Source organism: Mirounga leonina, unplaced genomic scaffold, assembly GCF_011800145.1.
Source record: "Mirounga leonina isolate KUSES-001 unplaced genomic scaffold, KU_Mleo_1.0 Mir_125, whole genome shotgun sequence".
NCBI lineage: Eukaryota > Metazoa > Chordata > Mammalia > Carnivora > Phocidae > Mirounga > Mirounga leonina.
This window is the reverse complement of record NW_023270305.1, coordinates 20,404,346-20,423,173: the sequence shown is the minus strand read 5'-3', so window position 1 is coordinate 20,423,173 and position 18,828 is coordinate 20,404,346. Positions and strand designations below refer to the sequence as shown.

Sequence of the window (18,828 nt, the reverse complement as noted above, 5' to 3'; positions counted from 1 at the left end):
AAATGTTTGAGACAAAGAGCATACAATTTGTTAAATTAGGGAATGAAAAAAGAAATGGTCAAGATAGGATATTAAAGGAAAAAGCAGTAAACAATCTTTTACAAGGGAGGAAACTTGACCAAAAAAGGGACAGTATTTTTTTATTAAGAACTATAACTTTTACTGTCTTTAGCTAACTAAAGGATGCAGTGATTAGCTGTGTTTCTGAATCCATCTACTATTTGCTGATGACATTTTGAAAGAGCCTGCATAATCAATGGTTTCAGTCTTCACCTTCCTGACTACTATTTATAATGCTTAGAAATAAAGAAAGAAAAAAAATCTATACCTCCCAACTTTTGGTCTGTACCTAATCATGTAATATCTCCCAATACGAGTTGGGCTTTGAGTACTAAAACCTGATTCCAAAGTATCAGAGGTACCTAGCTGCCAATAGCACAGAGCTGGCCTGAAACCATGGGCGAAACTACGGGCCTTCCCTGGGGCTGTTCTTTTCAAATACACAACTTAAAACTGCTGATTCCATTAAAAAAATGTTTGGGAAATGTGATATTTTGTCAGAAAGTTAGGTTATATTCTAAGATAGATAGGGAGGAATGGCTTGGCTTTGTACTAGTTGTCGATCTTGAAGAAGTCATTTTCCTTCTCTGGGTTTAGTTTTCTATTCTGTAAACTAGATATGGTGAATATCATCCAATAGCTTACAAAAATGCCAGGTAAAGGCAATGAAGAAACCCACAGGGAAATACAGTGGAGGGGTATTCAGGACAGTGCCAGATGGTGTTCCCTATAAGGAGGGCAGCTTGTCTTGACACCTGATTCCACTGGAATCTCAAATGCAGGTGTTCTCATTGTATCTCCAATTCTGTGATGGAAATTGGGTAATACATCTGATTCCTCCCTAATGCTGGAAAATCAAAAACTTGGGAGTCTGTTGTCCATCCTACCCTCAGGCTGCTCCTCAGTTATAGAGATCAAGTTTTAAACACAAGGTCTAAGGACTAACCCCATTTGATTCTTGGAGCCAAATCAAAGTGGCAGAGAAATGTGCATGTTCTGCTGGTGTGTCCCTGTAGGAAACGAATTCCTGAGTCAGGGTTAGGGGCACTATCCTTTACCATAGCAGTAATCACACTAGAAATATTGTGATCCTCTCTTTAAAGAGCTCCTGCATCATGAGAGCCCTGAGAGTAGGGTGTTGAATACTATTAAACAGAAATCCCAAATCACTTGATGGCTACAGCCTGGCTCATGGTTTCTAATGAGGCAAAGAGTTTGCCTAGTGATGCTCCCCTTTTCCTGTCTCCCCCATAAAAAATCTCCATACTCCCCATATATTCCTCCATTTCTTTCCATATATCTCTCTATTGCTCCAGAGCCTCATAAGTATATAGCTAGTTCCCACCAAAGTTCCTAGCTGGGAAAGAAGGTGAGTGACATTAGGAGAAGAAAGGGGAAAATGAAGGGAGGAAAATCGGAGGGGGAGACGAACCATGAGAGACTATGGACTCCAGAAACAAACTGAGGGTTTTAGAGGGGAGAGGGGTGTGGGAATGGGTTAGCCCGGTGATGGGTATTAAGGAAGGCACATATTACATGGAGCATGGGTGTTGAGGGCAAACAATGAATCATGGAACACTACATCAAAAATTAATGATGTACTGTATGGTGACTAACATAATAAAAAATAAAATAAAATAAAGAAGATGAGTGTCTTCTTATCTAGTACATCACAATTTTCTAAAAGTATTTTTGCTGCTGAACATTTATTGAGCATTTAATTATTTAATTGAATTTCTACATGAGGATTTTTTTAAGTGTGTTTTTTTATTATGTTATGTTAATCACCATACATTACATCATTAGTTTTTGATGTAATCAAAACTAGTTTTTAATACCCATCACCAGGCTAGCCCATCCTCCCACCCCCGCCTCCCTTCTAGAACCCTCAGTTTGTTTCTCAGAGAATTTTAGTGAAGACTTTCACAGTTTGACTAAATGTATTCTGTAGAATAACACAGCATCACGGAAAAAACAATCCCTATATTAAAAGTGTATTTTGACCTTTATTCTCAATCCCTGTAAAATATTTTTAAAAGCATTTTTGCTTGAATGGCTCGTTCATAATTGTCCATTACCTAAAGAGTCAAAAAAGAAAGATTGCAGTCTTGGGAATGTATAAAGAAGGAATTAAATTTGTATAATTAGAAAGTATATTGTAGCTTTCCCATCAGAATAGATCAAAACTCTCATTTTCCTGTCATTTTTGCCAACCTATTGTCACCAGACGATGGCTTGTGCTATTATCTACATCATTGAATAGAAAGACTAGGAGCAATCAGTCACTTAGCAAACTCTTAGGTATATTTACCTAAAAGAACAGTCAATCCAAAAGGTAGATACAATGAATACAGCACCTTCACATATATGATGGGATGAATAGTAGATAGGAATGCTCAGTGATAACATATGGATTAGTATTAAGATACTTCAGAATTGTATAAAAGTTGTTGGCATGTTGCAATGAAAGTCCACATTGTGCTATTACTCCAGTGAAGAAATGATAAAGGCCAGGTATGAGAAAACACTGTATTAAGCAACGAAGGACAGCTCAGAATGGTTCAAACTTAAAGATAAGCCCTGCAAAGAAAGGTGAGATGTCAAATTGTCTTCATTTTTCTGAAGATTTTGTAGACGACGCATATTTCAAGAAAACCAACCAATGAAACAAGTAAAAACTCTACCAATGGAAAACGGGAGGTAGAGAAGGGGCTTATCTGAGAAAAGCAACCGAGGTTGGATGAAAAGGACCTGACAGAGTAATAGAATGCAAAAAGCCTCCTCATCTGCCTTGTGCCCCCATAAACATAGACATTTCCAAAACACCTCATCGGCATTCCATCCAACATCAAGACCTCTGATCAACATGGCCTTCTAGTTTACAGACACTTTGTTGTCTACTTGGGTCTCCCTGAGACATCCAACCTTGCACAGATGGCACTGGACCTTATTTTCTTTCAGACAAACAAAACCTGGCTGAATTATTACACTTTTCTGGGCCCACATCAAAATGTCTCTGAGCTAGGTGATGTCCTCCATTTCTATAGATTCTGACATGAGTGCATCTGGGAAGCACTATTGCAAACAAGACGATACCTTTTAAAACTTTCTATTCCCTGTAGTTTAAGCCATATGCCTCTCCAATTAATGGACTTCAGAAAAACTCTTTCCCTTGATACCTAATTCACAGGAAAAGCCACATGAACCTCTATATGTATAATGTACTCCAGCTCACTGTGCCTAGCTCATTCCTCTTTCTATATATAAAGACGTGTTCAGGAGTAATAATAGAAATCATCACAGTTATGATTGACCAAACACCTCCATGTTCCAGGTTTGGTTCTCTGTACTCATTTTTACCTGAATGGGATTTTCTTATTTTTTTCCCCATATAAGTCAGTCAGTGATTATACCCAATCTCCACTAATCCATCCCTTACAGGCTTTGGCTTCTGATCCTCACGCAATTGGATTTCTTTCCCTTCCTATGTATTATTATTCTCTCTTATGGATGAATGACAAAGGTAGTCTATTCCAGGGAAAGATTTTGCTGATGCCTAGTGGTTCCTTTTTGTTTTTTTTCACTGCACACCCTCACCTCCCTTCTCTTTAACTCTCCATTGAGTGTTTTCTGATTTACAGAAATTATACATGGGGTGAAGAGCTATCGGGCAGTTATTGTTTGTAATGGGTTGGAGCCCTTCAACTGGTGTCACAGAAGTGGGCTTTCATCTCTATTTGGGGAAAAACAGGGGGAGGCAAGGTGTTTTGCTAAGTCTTTTTGTGGGGGATACTGTGCCTCAAATTCCAGACAGAAAACCACTGTCCTCAGAGGGTAAAGATAGGGAATGAGCATGAAAATTCCAAACTAGTAATCATGGTTTGTTCTCTCTGGTGACCAGCCCCCATCCAGGAGCCATTCAGGAGCCCACCCAGAGTCACCACATTTGAATAAAAGATACTCCTGGTTCTCTTATCACTTAGGAACTTAACAAGGGTTTTATGAGCCCCGGGTCAGAAACAGGGTCAATGACAAATAGTAGAACAAGAGATGTTCCCAGTGTTCTTATCACTTAGAAAATTACAAGGATTTTATAGGAGCTCTGTGCCAAAAACTGGGGGCAGAGACCCATATATATTTTTTATTATCTCACAGGGCTACGCAAATGATTTACAAATCCCAAGAGGCAACATGGCAGGTGGAAAAATAGGATTTATAGAACATAGACTTGGGCTTAAGTCCTGGGTCAATCCCTACCAGTTTTGTGACATTGACAGTTTATTAACCTCTCTAAGCACCTGATCTCTCATCTATAAAATGGAGATTTTAATACATACCCTGCAAGGTGATTATAAAAATATAATGAAATAGCTTAAGTACATGCTACAATTCTTGGAACATAAAAGATTTTCAAAATGTTTAATTCCCTATTCCCACTCAATGATTTTATACGTGATGCTTACAGTTTGTATGCTTCATTGTCATGCAATACAAGAATATCGCAGAACACCGTCAATGCTCTCATTGGGCTGTTAGATTATTTTGTTCGTAATACGACTGGAATTCTTTTCACATATGTAAAGATTTTAGAGTTGGCTGCTAACATGCTGTTAATGCTAGATCATAACTTTAAACTACTTAAAGAGAGAGTTTATGGACATGAAAGGTAAACTCGTGTCAGGGCAATGGCAGAAGCCACTTAGAGGCTCACAAACTCTGTGACAGTTCCCCAACCCCCACCAAGCTGGGTGGTGAAGGCCTAATTAATTCATGCTTATGGTCAGCTCTGGCAATGAGTATCAATGAAAAGGGGCAGATACCAATGGGCAAAACTATCTATTGAATGTGCAGTCCTGTGTTTCAGAACATGGACTGTTTTTAAGGCTTCATTTGGGAGATGCTTCCTTAAATGCATGAAATGGTAAGAGAATTTGCTGCTTCTTAGCCTAGTAAGCGTGTCCAAAATTTTTCTCCCTTGAACAACTCTGAAGAATTTGCCATTCTACCCTGCAGGTATGAGAATTAGGAGCAAGCTGAGTGATTTGGATTCTAATGTAGAAAATTCAAGATTCGACTGTCAATCACAGTATTTGTGGAAATGCCAGCTTTTGCTAAATGGGCCTGCTTAGCACTCTAAGTGTCTGTGACAGCGAACGCACATCCTAACATCACCAGTGCTTCCTCTGTTCTTCTCTTTCCTTCCCATCCCTCTTCACTCTACTTTCCCGCTTTCCCTCAAACAGGAGGGAAAACCCTGAGTGGATTCTGGAACTAGGCAATAGCTCACCACCACCACCCCACTCCGTCCACTTCAGCAGCACTACTACAGTCTCCGTTCTCCCCACTTTCCTTTTTGTGCCTTCAGATTTTTTTCTGATATGGAGGGAACATAAATAAGGGTTTGGCGGGCCCAAGAGAGAAATGCCCTGATTCCTACTCTCCAGGAAGATTCCCAGAGACATCCAGAAAAGAACAGCTGCCTGATGCTTCTATCTAGATAGACATGGTCATAGATAACCTCAGAAGTGCCAGAGTGTGGTGAAGAGAATTTAGGGAGGTCCTGTGACCCCACTCCTGCTATTCATGCCTTCTGACCCTCTTCCTTTGAGTGAGGGCAGGAGGTGTGACTTGCTTCTGACCAATGAATACAGCAAAGATGATGGAATGTTACTTTCATAAGTACGACATAAGATGAAGACACATCTTGCTAGGAGACTCCTTTCCTTGCTGGCTTTGAAGAAGCAAGGGGCCAGGTCGAAAGGTCTACTTTAAGTTGCTAAGAGTCGCCTCCACATGACAGTCATTAAAACTGTCCAACAGCCACAAGGACATGGATGCTATCAACAACCAAGTAAGCTTGGAAGTGGCTCCTTTTCCAGCTGAGCCTTGGCTCAGATTGATTGCAGCCCTGGCTAACACTTTGTGAGACTGGTAGGTCCAACTAAACTGGGCAAGACTCTTGGTTTCTGGAAAACTTGACATAATAAACATGTGTTGTTTTAAGCCACTGAGTTTGTAGCAACACTGCAGCAATATACAGAATACAAATAGAAGGAGGAAGCACTAAGAGAGCCAGGGGACAGGGAGAAGGGACAGACACATCAGCTATAACTGGTTACTGAGGAATAAGATTTTTTTGCAGGCAGTGATCCCTTGGAGGGCTCTGAAATGGAGTTTAGTGTACAGGAAGTTTATTAGGAAGTGCCCCTAGGATCAACACCTGTAGAAGGGAGGTAGAAGAATCAGTGAGCACAGAGGGAGAAGTGGAGTTGGGACACAGGGCTAATGAAGGCATTGGCCAACCCAAGAGACACTGGAACTGCAAAGGCCTTTCAGAGTTGCCCTGCAGAGCATGAGATATCTGAGCTTCTATATCACCACAGTGAACTGTCACTGAATATGTGCAGCCCCATGAAGGTCATAACCTTGAGTAATGGCATCATGTGAAGGCTGTCTTCTGTAATCTCAGCAAGTGAGGCTACATGTCCTTCATTAAAGAGGGATCTGGGTCTGGCATCACCATGTCTATTATAGATGTACATCTGAATAGACTAATGACCAGAGCATAGGTTACTTGGCACCTTACCAGGGTTACAGAGGCTCCCTCTAAATCTGACACTGCTTTGAGAGTGGAGTGATCTCAAACTGATCATTAACTTTCCATCACCAAGTTAGAGTACAAAAATCAAAATCAAAACCAAATTTAGTTATAGAAAAATTGTTGTATTCTCTGTTGTAAGAACTATTATAATTACACCAAGAACACAAGAATAGAAGTATGTTTCAAATAGAAAAACCAAGAAAGATTTCATATATGAGAAGGAACTGATGGCACTCTCAAAAAAAGAGAGATTGAAAAAAAAATTGAATGAACAGACTAGTACAAATGTGCAGGCAGAGTTAGGGGGACAAATGAGGGGTGGTATAGCATTCTGGGGCCAACAAGAGCATGATGTCCTTACCTCTCTTAGGTTGTTAGGGTCAAGGTGAGGGAGCCATAACTATAACTCAAACAAAGGATTATTACAGTTGGGAACTTGTGGTTTTAGATAGAGGATCATAGATACTGCCAAAACAAAACTCTTTATCTTTCCCTTCCTACTCTCAGATCTCCTGCCAATACCTCCCATTGGCCAACTCAATGGGAAGCCAGAGGGCAAGAAGTCCAGGTGATGCAGCCCAAAGTGGCTAGCCACCCAGCTCACTGAGCAGCAGGAAAAGTGGATCTGGAAGGGGTAGGGAATGACCATCATGGGTGGGGAGTGAAGGAGAAAACCTTAAGCTAAAGAAATAGGATGAATAAAGGCAGAGAAATAGAAAATTCCAGAACCTGTTTCAACAATACTTGGTAGTCTGATGTGTTTGGAGTAGAAGCACCCTGAGGTGGTAGTTTGAGATGGAACAGACCTGGTTCAGAAAGGAAGGAGGGGGAAGGGATTGAAAGGATCCTGTCTAGGGGTTTCCATCAGGAAATCCAGCAAACCCTCGTTTGCCAGCAGATACTGGCAAAATAGGACAGCCCTGATTTCCGTGTATAATCCAACAGTCTTATCCCCTGTATTTACTTTAGAGAGTCAGACTGGAGAATGTGACTGGGCTGGTGATTTTCTAGCTATGTAATAGTGAGTCACGTTAAAACAAGTTTGTATTTATTTGTATCTGGCTATCCCCATCAAGGTCTGGCTACTTGGTTGTTTCATTTTTTTCATTAGAGAAAAGCCTGCTAAGACCCTTAATCATTGCTCTTGATCACTTTGATTTTCTTTCAGTGTTGAGGGACTGAAGAGGCCCTGTTAAATGTGACATGCCAGGTGCATTCACATCATTGTCACATGGGAAAAAATCTCTTGTGTGGTGTAAAATCACACAGGCATGTGTTGCAACTAATTAATTGGATGACAACCAATCTCTCAAGTCTTTTCCAACATTATTGCTTTCCTGGCTTTTCACACTCATCATGTCAACACATGTTTCCCCAGTCTGTTAGCTTATCCTTTTGCTAGCAATCTAACATTAATTTACCAACAGATTGCTTAACCTTTCTCCATTCTTTTTGGTTGTTTTGCCTTCTTTGATATTTGTAACATCTCCTGGGGCAATATCTCCTTGGAATTCTATTGACATATAACTTCCTCCATCTTCTGGAAGAATTTACCATTGCACAGCAAGTTACATTTTAAAATGGTTACATTTTTCTCCAGAAACATGCCATTTTTTATAGTTTCCTCTTTTCAAGTTGGGAAATTTCCTATATTGAGCAATTATTTGCTGCCAAGCACTATACTACGCATGATGCTATGTACATTTCATTTGTTTAATTGCTCCTTGTGACAACAGCATCTTGTCACTCCTTTTCGTGCAACATATGGTTCAGAGTGATCCTGTCATTTGTACAGAATCACATAACCAAAATGTTTCGGAGTCGGGATTTAAACTCAGGTCTCCCTGACACCAGAAACCATAACCTTTTCCCCTGTGCTACACTTTGTAGAGCCCTCCACCATCCTCCTTTGTTCTCCACGTAGCCAACATGGTTATTCTTAGAATATATAAAATCATAAGGGCCACTAACTTTTCAGTGTAACTGAATTAGTGTTAACTCCTCCAAAAGTATTTACATTTTACGAGAGGTCTTAAGAAGAGAACTCCAAAAAATGACTCTAAGAATGGTTTTCAGGATTACAATTGGCTATAGCAGTTACTTTTGGATAAAGAAGTCTTTGTCAGCACTCAAAATTTCTTAGGCAGCTCTCTCAATCTTCCCTATGAGACTAATTTGTTTTGTCAGTAAGCACTGACAAAGACAGAACATTTTGTTTTGTGCAGCAAGGTAACATTTTTACTTTCCTGAACAGGATCCCACTCAGCTCTCAATTGTTCACCATTGTATTGACTGAATGCTGAAATGGAGCCCTGTAACCTACCACCAGCAGCCGCAGCCATGGTCCCATCTCCTTATACACACAGCGACACATGACTTGAGAGGTTCCATATTACAGAAATGCTCAGTTGTCTTCCTGGAACCTTCAGAGGCTCAAGACTAAGACCGTGATACCTAATAACTTTGGCCTGGAAGAAACTCTCATTCACTGTAGAGATTTCTTTCATCTGACACCTCTAGCCAGGAATATTTCTAAATTGGAAAATGGTGCCTCATAGACCCTTTAGGTAATGCTATCTCACGACGTCCTCGGAGGGAACATACTTATTGGGAATCCCTTCGGAATTTCTTTCTTTTTTTTTTTTTTTCTTTTGAGCTTCAGAATTTCAGTGATGCGCTATGAAAGAAAAAAAGTGGCCTCTCCATAGTGGATTCAAGGGCGGATAGCTATCTATAATCAATCCATGAGATCAGCAGCCTATTCTATCCTGATCACTGATTTCAACATCAACAATAGAAGAGCGCACAGTACATAGAAGGTGATGAAAATATATGAGCTAGATGAATGAATTCTTAACATCTGTTGACTATACTAAGATATGTGAGATACTTCCCTAAAGGTTAAGGATGCAATAAATAAGACATCTTAGCTGCTGAAACAGAGCTCATGGTTTAAGAGAGAAATACATAACTGAGTTGAAAGTACAAGGTTTACTGGTATTAACTGGGTGTTAATATGTAACTGATAAATTACTGAATACTACCTCTGAAACTCATGATGTACTATATATTGGCTAATTGAATTTAAATAATGAAAATAATAAAACTCCCCTCAAAAAAAGAATTAGAACATGGCAAAACTTGCAGAACTCCCCACTAATTCCTCCATAACTCTACAATCGCTCTTTCTCAAAGGTAATCATCACTCTCACCACTAACACTGTGAATTAGTTGCACCTCTTTTTGATCATTATATAAAGAGCTTATGATTATGGACCTTTTACCTGGCTTCTTTTTTCCAACATTTTGTTTGGTATATTCGTTCATGTTGTTGCATTCATTGTTTTTGTTCCATACTATTCCAAAGTATGAATATCCTGTAATTTAGTTTTATTCTCCAGCTGATGAAGCATTTGTTTTCACTATTTTGGTTAGTGGTGTTATGAGCATTCTCATATATGTCTCTTGGCACACAAATGTGTGAAGTACATGTGTATGTGTGTGTGCGTATATATGGAATATACTTAATAGTAAACATGCTGGGTATTAAGATATCTGTTTATCTATCTACCCACTGATCTTTCCAAATTTGGTAGATAATAACAACGTTTTTCAAAATGTTTGTAGCAACTGTCACTTTAAGCATGGCTTAAAACCTTCTCACTTTTTTTTTTTTTTTTTTTTTACTGGGTAGGAATTCTCTTTTCTATTACAGAGTTATAAATAAGATACAAACTCTGTCAGTTATATGTGTTTCAAATACATTCTCCATTTTGTGATTTACATTTATATTATTTTAATGATGTCCTTTGATGAACAAAAGCTACTAATAGGAGTTAGTTCAATTTATCAATCTTTTCTTCTATTATTAATGCCATATCATTTTACTTTCATCAGTCTTATGTTTTTATATTTAAGATGTATCTTATACAAAGCACACTGGTGTTTTTTTCCATGAAATATAATCATTCTTATCATTGTACTATTTAAATGGAGTACCTAGCTCATTTATTTTTAATGCAATTACCTACATAGATATGCAGAACTTTCATATTATTTATTTCCTTACTGTCTCATGTATTGTTTGCTTCTATTTTTGCCTCTTTGCTTTTAAAGTAATTTTGTTATATTTTTTCCTTCCATTCACTCATTAGTTACACATTTAATTTAGTGTTTACCCTAGAGATTACCACTAGTATCTATGATTTATTAACCTCTAATGAAAGAGTACTATTGACACTCTCCACATCATCTGAGGAAATTTGATTCTATTAATCATCATCCTGAATTCTATGTTCCTATTGTCAAATAATTTATGTCTCATTATAAGTCTCAAAGAGTTCATTACTGCTTTATACAATCAATATTCTTTTACATACTTAACATTTTAATTGCTCTTCATTATCTCATAAATGTCTAAGCATTTCCCATCTAAGATTGCTTTCATTCTATTTGAAGAACATCTTCTCTGTTCTTTAGTGCAGGTAGGACATTTATAAAATCTTTTTTTCTTCTGATCTAACAAATGTCTTTATTCTAACCTGCATTTTTGGAAGGATAATTTTTTCTGTTATAGAATTTTTTTCTTTTAAGTTATTATGATGCCATCCTTTCAAAGTATCATTTTGCTTTTCCTCTACCATGGTTTCTGCCAAAAAGTCAGCTGTCAACCTTATTGTTGTTTCTTTGAAGAAAATGTGTTTTTTCTCTTTGACTGCCTCTGATTTATTTTCTTTTATTTCAGCAGTTCTACTGTAATTATATTTAGGATTGTCGTTGCTGTTTTGCAATCTAACTGGTTTGAAATTTGTTGGTAACTATCTCATCAATATTGCTTCAACTCTACTTTTACTTTTTTATCATATACAAGGTATTTTCACTATATTCCAAATATTATTTTTGGTAGATGTTTATTCTTTTTTTTCTAGTCACGTTTTTGGCATTTATATATCTACCCTACCTTCTGGCCCACTAATTATCACTATAGAAATATCTAATATGATATAATCCTATCCATTCGTTATTTATTTCAGTTATTATATTTAGTTCTTGATTTTTAATTTTATTTTTTCTCAGCTTTGACATATACATATTATACAATAATATTGTAATTTAAGGCATACAATGTGATTATTTGATATTTTAATAGTTTCCAGTTAGGTGATGAAATTCTAATTCTCAATCTTGTTTAATTACTTGAGTATATTAATCATGTAACATCTTAAAGATGCTATAAATACCTCCATTATCTGATTTTCTAGGAGTCAGTTTCTATGGTCTTTTTAAAAATTTTCCAGTTTAGATCCTGGCTGATGTTCAATTGTATGCCTGATTACTTTTGACTAAGTACTAACTAAGCTTTATATATGAAATATTATAGAGCTATGTTAAGGCTCTCTACAGTGTTATCTTCTATAGGGAGAATTTAGTTTTTGCTCTGATATACAACTAGGCTAGGGAAAATCATCTCAATCCAGAGACTACTAAGATGCAAAGCTTAGTTTCAATTCTTATGGGAAATGATCTATATTTTGATTACCCTTAACAGTACCCCTCTTCCTTGGTAGGTCCTGAACTTCAATTTCTATTCCCCTAATCCTGTAATCTATAGAAAGTTCTGGTTAGTTCTTCAGGCTCTTAGCCATCTGTAGTCAGTTCAAGGAAAAGAGTGGTACACTCTCTCTTCTTTTCTAGATATTATCCAAACATTTTCTTGCTATCTTAGTATCTCTATAATTCCCTCAAACAATTTATTTACATTCAATCCAGGTTTCCTAGTTGCTCTCAGTAGAATATTTGGTCTAAAACCCACTATTCCACCATTGTCAGAAGCGGAGTTCCATTTCCTTTGTCTTAAATTAATGAGAGGTTTGGATTAAATCATCTCTTTCATCTCTTTCACTTGTATCATTGTGAATATGTAACTCACCTGCGGGGTGGCCAAACGTGGAGTGGCCAAAATAGAAAATCTCAACTTTCAGTTACCAGAGCCCAGATTTATGAAGCACAGCATGCCGCAAGAAACTACTACCACAGAAGTTTCTAAATAAGAGTATGTTATTACAAAATATCTGAACAGTACACAGCCCAAAAATTATTATTCATTTGATCTATGCCAAAATAATTCATAAACTTTCTGTAGTTGCAAAAGTTTTTGTGGCCAAGCATAGGAATTTTTCAGCAGTGGATACCTTCCATAAGGTCTTTCAGAGCATATATGCACTGGAGAAAAGACACACCTCCGGTATGCTTGTGTGTTTTTAAAACAGCAAAAAGAAACAGCAATAGTTAGAGCAGGAAGTTAAATGGATTAAACATTTGCCAACAGAACTCATCTTTGAGCAGCTAACAGAGAATGACACCTTCTATACTACTACAAATAAATAACAGCAACAACAAATAGTACAGTAATAACACATTTGTGGAGTGCTTCCTGTAAGCCAGAAACTCTAAGAGCTTATAAATAATATCCCAATCTTCATAATGAAGTTAATGAAATAGCTGTTATTTATTTTATAAATAAGGATGATGAAACTCAAAGATTCCAAATCCCTTACCCAAAGTCATACAGCTCAAGAATTGCAGGCCCATAAGACCCTAGAGCTATGTTCCTAACCACTACGCTCTAGAATCTATTTTATTTTTATTTATTTATTTATTTTTAAAGATTTTATTTATTTATTTGACAGAGAGAGACACAGCGAGAGAGGGAACACAAGCAGGGGGAGTGGGAGAGGGAGAAGTAGACTCCCCGCTGAGCAGGGAGCCCGATGCGGGGCTCAATCCCAGGACCCTGGGATCATGACCTGAGCCAAAGGCAGACGCTTAATGACTGAGCCACCCAGGCGCCCCTCAAGTCAGTGTTTTACTTGGTAAACATGTCTGAGACCATGCATCCCTGGCTGCTAATAAGCACCATGGCGGACAGGGCTAGAAAGGTAACAGCTTTATTTTGAGCAGGGGGCAAAGATAAGGCAGCACTTTATAGCTACATTGTAACTAGATCCTGCATTAGAATCTATTTTAATGAAGCAACAAGGCCACCAGAAAGTCATGTAGCAAATCATGATACATTAAACAATGGAGACACAAAGCAGAAGAGTAGTTGGATCAAATCCAGATTTTCACGGTCTTAGTTTCTCCTAACTAGGGGCCAGGCTTACCACTAGATGCCTTTTATAGTGATAAGTGTATATTACTTGTGTGTGTGCGTGTGCGTGTGTGTGTGTTTACCGCTGATAAAGTGTTCATAGGCCATTTACTTGTACAAATTTAGATAACAATTTTGAAGTTAATTTGCAGATAACAATTTTTAAGTTAAATATCATGGTGCTATAGGATGCAGACAATTTTTTTCTGGTTCCACAATTTATTAATAGGCAATCTCAGTTGAGTTATTTAACCTTTTCACCTAAAAGTTAGTTTCCTCCGCTAAAAACATGGAGAGGATAATACTATTCTTTCATGGATGTGATTATACTAAGATAAATCTTTCTATATACCTGCAGGTGCTCAATTAATATTCTGGGTATTGTTTTGCTTTTGAAACACATGGTTAAATCAATACCCCCAAGTATAAATTAAGAAAGACATATGGACTGGGGCGCCTGGGTGGCTCAGTCATTAAGCGTCTGCCTTCGGCCCAGGTCATGATCCCGGGGTCCTGGGATCGAGTCCCACATCGGGCTCCCTGCTCTGCGGGAAGCCTGCTTCTCCTTCTCCCACTCCCCCTGCTTGTATTCCCTCTCTCGCTGTGTCTCTCTGTCAAATAAATTAAAAAAAAAAAAAATCTTAAAAGAAAGACATATGGACTCTACAGACCCCACTTGTCTGGTTCCATTTCTTTGGGTCAAGGCAAGTACTCAAGGCTGGGTACTTATGTAAATGATGGAGGGGGCAGGCTGGTTGTTCAACTGAAACAGCACAGCCATGGGAGGAAACACTTAAACAGGGTGGGAACCCAAGGTTTTAGCCAAGAAAAGTATGTTAAGCACTTAGACCAAAGGCCCCATACCGAATTCTGAGGAAAAAAAAAAAAAAATAGATCGGAAGCTAAAGAATTGACATTAGAATGGACTGCCAATCACGATAGCAGTGGAAGCTGTTCAGAGCTAGAAGCGTGATCAAAAATATAATGTATATGGTTCTGTTTATTTGTTCCAGGGAAATGGAATGAGGACTAGGGACAATGTAGGGCTGGAAACCTCTACAAAGCATAGTAAAAACCTTTGTGCCCAGACTGGGTGAGCAGTGTTAAGCACCACCCCTTACTGAGTGCTGTGGAATAGTGTCTATACTTTTATAAATACATATGTTATCAGCATTATTCCGTCTTTCCAAATTCAATGGTATTTTCCCTGTGAGATAACAACCATCTATATGCTTTCCAGAATATCATAAATTACCTGAATAGTTCCCAGTTTGTCATAAGTAATCTGAATTTTAAATGTCTTACTTTTAAAACGAGTTAGGCACTAAATTAAGATAATGTTCTATTTTAAAAGGCTCCTAGGATATATGCTGAAATGTTTTGGGCATGTTCCCATGACTTTCTCTCTGTAAAACAGAACACATTAAACATCAGGATTAATGCCCTATGACTTCTACAACAGGGTTTCAGCACCAGGGAGAATTGTGTATTTCAGTAACTGTGGTTCAGTTACTTGGGCATTTTGTTTTTTAGAAGCATGCTTTGGCCAGGAATGTAAACCCAACTGCTATTGTCTTAACCCAATTAGGTTTATTTATAAGGCCTGTGGCTTAATAACCAGCCATTAATAAAAGGAATCTAAGATAAGCAATATTTCCAATAACAATAAAACTCTACTGAACTGTCTAAATATTCTATGTCTAAATATTTATATTCTAAATATTTCTCAAGAATTCATTACCAATAACAGCTTTCTACAGGACAGACCTTTCAGTTTGCCCCTTTGTTTGGCATCTCTACCTCTACTCACTAATGCTATTATGTGCTCCACAGTTGTCTTTAGGAGCCTTAGCTAACATTTTATTTTTAGCTACTCTTTATACTGGACTGTTTTCAGTCAACCTGGTTTAGAGAAGCTAAGATATTCTTGGTTTTCTGAAGCCTTCTCAGTTCCTCTGCAAACACTTATTATCTGTATAAGCAACTGCTAAGCTTATTTATCCATTTGGCTTTTTGTTCCAATTAAGAGAATTCTGAAGTAGATCCAGTTATTGCTCTAGCCCTAGTAAATATTCATGGTCTAGGCAAAATGTAGGCAATATTTGGTATTCCATCCATAATATAATGGGTCACTTCTTTGGATGCCTTAGCTTTTCTATAATCTGACAGGAAAAAGTAATGGCTGTCAGGCAAGAAAGATTTCTTATAACCAATACATACAATAAAAAGTGACATAAACAGATATAATGTAATCTATCTTGTATTTTTTTTCTCATTGCTATAAACCCTCTATAATGAATGCCTGAACATGTAATATGTATAATTTCCATTATAATGTATTGGCACCATATTATAGTGACAGTTTTTAAAAATAGTTTTTCTGCTTTTAGTTTGTGTTCAGTTCAAATAGTAAAAAGTTATTCCTTGATGTTTACTGCCATAGAGTCAAAGCAAGTGAAACATGTCATAAAAGACGTATACAATGTAAGCTCAGCTGTATATCATCATTGTGTCATTTGGTTTTCATGTTTAAGCCATTTACATGCATTACTAGGAACACATTTTAAAATGATGGAAACTCTGAGAATATGGTAGATGATTCACAATACAATTTTTTGTGACCTAAACAGATTTTTTAATAGAAAAAAGGGGATGACTTACAATTTGAAGAAATAGTGTATGCTTTTATTCCTAAAGTAAACTATTTTGTACTTCAACATATGTTGACTCACTGTTATGTGAATGTCAAAGGTGGGGTTCTATTTTTAATTTGCCAGTTGTGGGCTTACATTTTGAGATGTTATATGTATTTAATATATTTTAGTTCATATAGGTTGCTCTTTTTATTAATGAATAATCTTGGAACAGCCCCCAGGATGTGGTTTCTGTGAGATGATTTTGCAACACTGTATAACAAGGGTTAGATAAGATGCTATTCATGAGTTCTCATCTGGTCTTTAGTCCTTTTCAGTGCAAAACCAGCAGCCTTCAGCAAGGTTCATTTCTGTCAACTTCCCAAAAGATCTCTCTCTATACCTCTGACTTTCCATTATGGACTTGCTGCTCTGGGCTGTCTTCCTAATTCTAACTCTCTCTGGCTTCTGGTTCTTCTATTAGGCCCTTGATTTGGGGTTTTATAACCCTCTTTGTATTTGATACCATCATCTGTGTCCTCCCTAGCAAATGATACTTCCTAAATGTCTAACAAGACTTTTGATGTCAGCCATATGCTTCCAGGGTCTTACTGCTTAGACTAACCTCTGGCTAGAAAGAAATGACTTAGATATTTGACACTTAAAATCCATGCTATGAGAAATAAATGAATTCGTAAGCTAAAATCACCATTGTTATCCTTGAACAATGTTTTCACATTCGTTATGCAGGGTAGGCTGGTTGTCCATGCCTACCTGTAGGGTCAGAATATACCCATATGGGCTACCTCGGAGAGGAGAAAAAAGGCAAGCACAAAGGGCATGATTCCCAGCAACTGGTAAATGAAGAGGTCATTACTAATAAATTTATGTCCAGAATTAATGTTTCAGATGGAAAGACCTAAGATTTAGAAATAAGGATTGCTTAGCAGGATCTACTAAAATAGGCTTCAAAACTGGAAGCTTAGAATCAGGAAGAGCAAGTGGGTCAGTGTTGGCCGATGGGGGGGGTGAACCAAGTGTGAAATGAAGTACGAGGTGAGGAAGGCAGATTCCATCACATATCTACAAATGGGGGAGCCCCTTTGGGAAATTTATTTTAAGGCTCTAAAGGGCATGGGAGGTGGGGACTGTATTTTTCTGGAAGCAAAGATAAATCAGACCTTTGTTATGCTTTTCACAAGCTATACGTCAGAACAATTGGGTCCAAGTCTCCTTTATCAGTATACACATGCCAGTTACTTAACCTTTTTAAGTGTTAGTTTCCTCCTGGGTAAATGGAAATGACGAAATTGTTCCTATGCTCCTCGCAGTACCACTGTGAGGATCAAATAAAACAAAAGAAATGTAGTGCTTTGGGAGGGATCCAGAGGTTTTATAAACATAAGCCACTATCATTACTCAAGCAAGATTATGTCATCAAGCAAGCTATAGTGAGTGCTGTGAATTGTGCAAGACTGATGAATCACAGATCTGCACCTCTGAAACAAACAATACATTATATGTTAAAAAAAAAAAAAAAAAGAAGAAGATAGCAGGAGGGGAAGAACGAAGTGGGGGAAATCAGAGGGGGAGACGAGCCATGAGAGACGATGGACTCCGAGAAACAAACTGAAGGTTCTAGAGGGGAGGGGGGTGGGGGATGGGTTAGCCTGGTGATGGGTATTAAAGAGGGCACGTATTGCATGGAGCACTGGGTGTTATATGCAAATAATGAATCATGGAACACTACATCAAAAACTAATGATATAATGTACGGTGATTAACATAACATAATAAAATTAAAAAAAATTCTTTTTGAGTTTACCCATCTCTGGAAGACATTGAGAGGCTGATACCTGACTCTGCAGAACACAGCAATATCCTCTGAGAAACACAAAGACCAACCTCAGGAAATGCAATCATTACTGTCCATTTACCTTTGCAGGTGTGGACAGAAAAATCAATGAAGCTATGCACAGAAAAGCCAAGTTTCCTGCTAATACTCCCAAGCAATGAGGAAATTGGGTTGAACAAATGATTATGAATATCATGTCTTTTTCTTATTCACAGTCCAATAAAGTTTTACTTTTATATTATGTAATTAAGGTATATATATGTATATTTATATATATTTATTAGATATATAAATTATATTAAATATTTTTAAATTTTATTTTAAAAAATATTCTTTGTAATATTTATATATACATAGTTTGGGTGTTTTTTCATAAAACATAGTATCTTTGAAAAATACATTTTTACTAATATTTATATAGATCTATAGAGTTTGAAAAGTTTTTCAAATCCCTTGTCAATATTTTCAAATGCATTTAAGATCCAACTATAATTTATGGTATAGATGTGTACTATATGTCCAGTTGATA

The 18,828-nt window shown here is 37.4% G+C and overlaps 1 non-coding gene across 1 annotated transcript; it reads right to left on the bottom strand.

Annotated features, from left to right (window-relative positions):
• Positions 1–13,539: 13,539 nt before the first annotated feature.
• LOC118008331 lies at positions 13,540–13,673 on the bottom strand. Its single transcript, XR_004678650.1, has one exon. It is a non-coding gene; the product is annotated as a small nucleolar RNA SNORA63 (small nucleolar RNA).
• Positions 13,674–18,828: the final 5,155 nt, after the last annotated feature.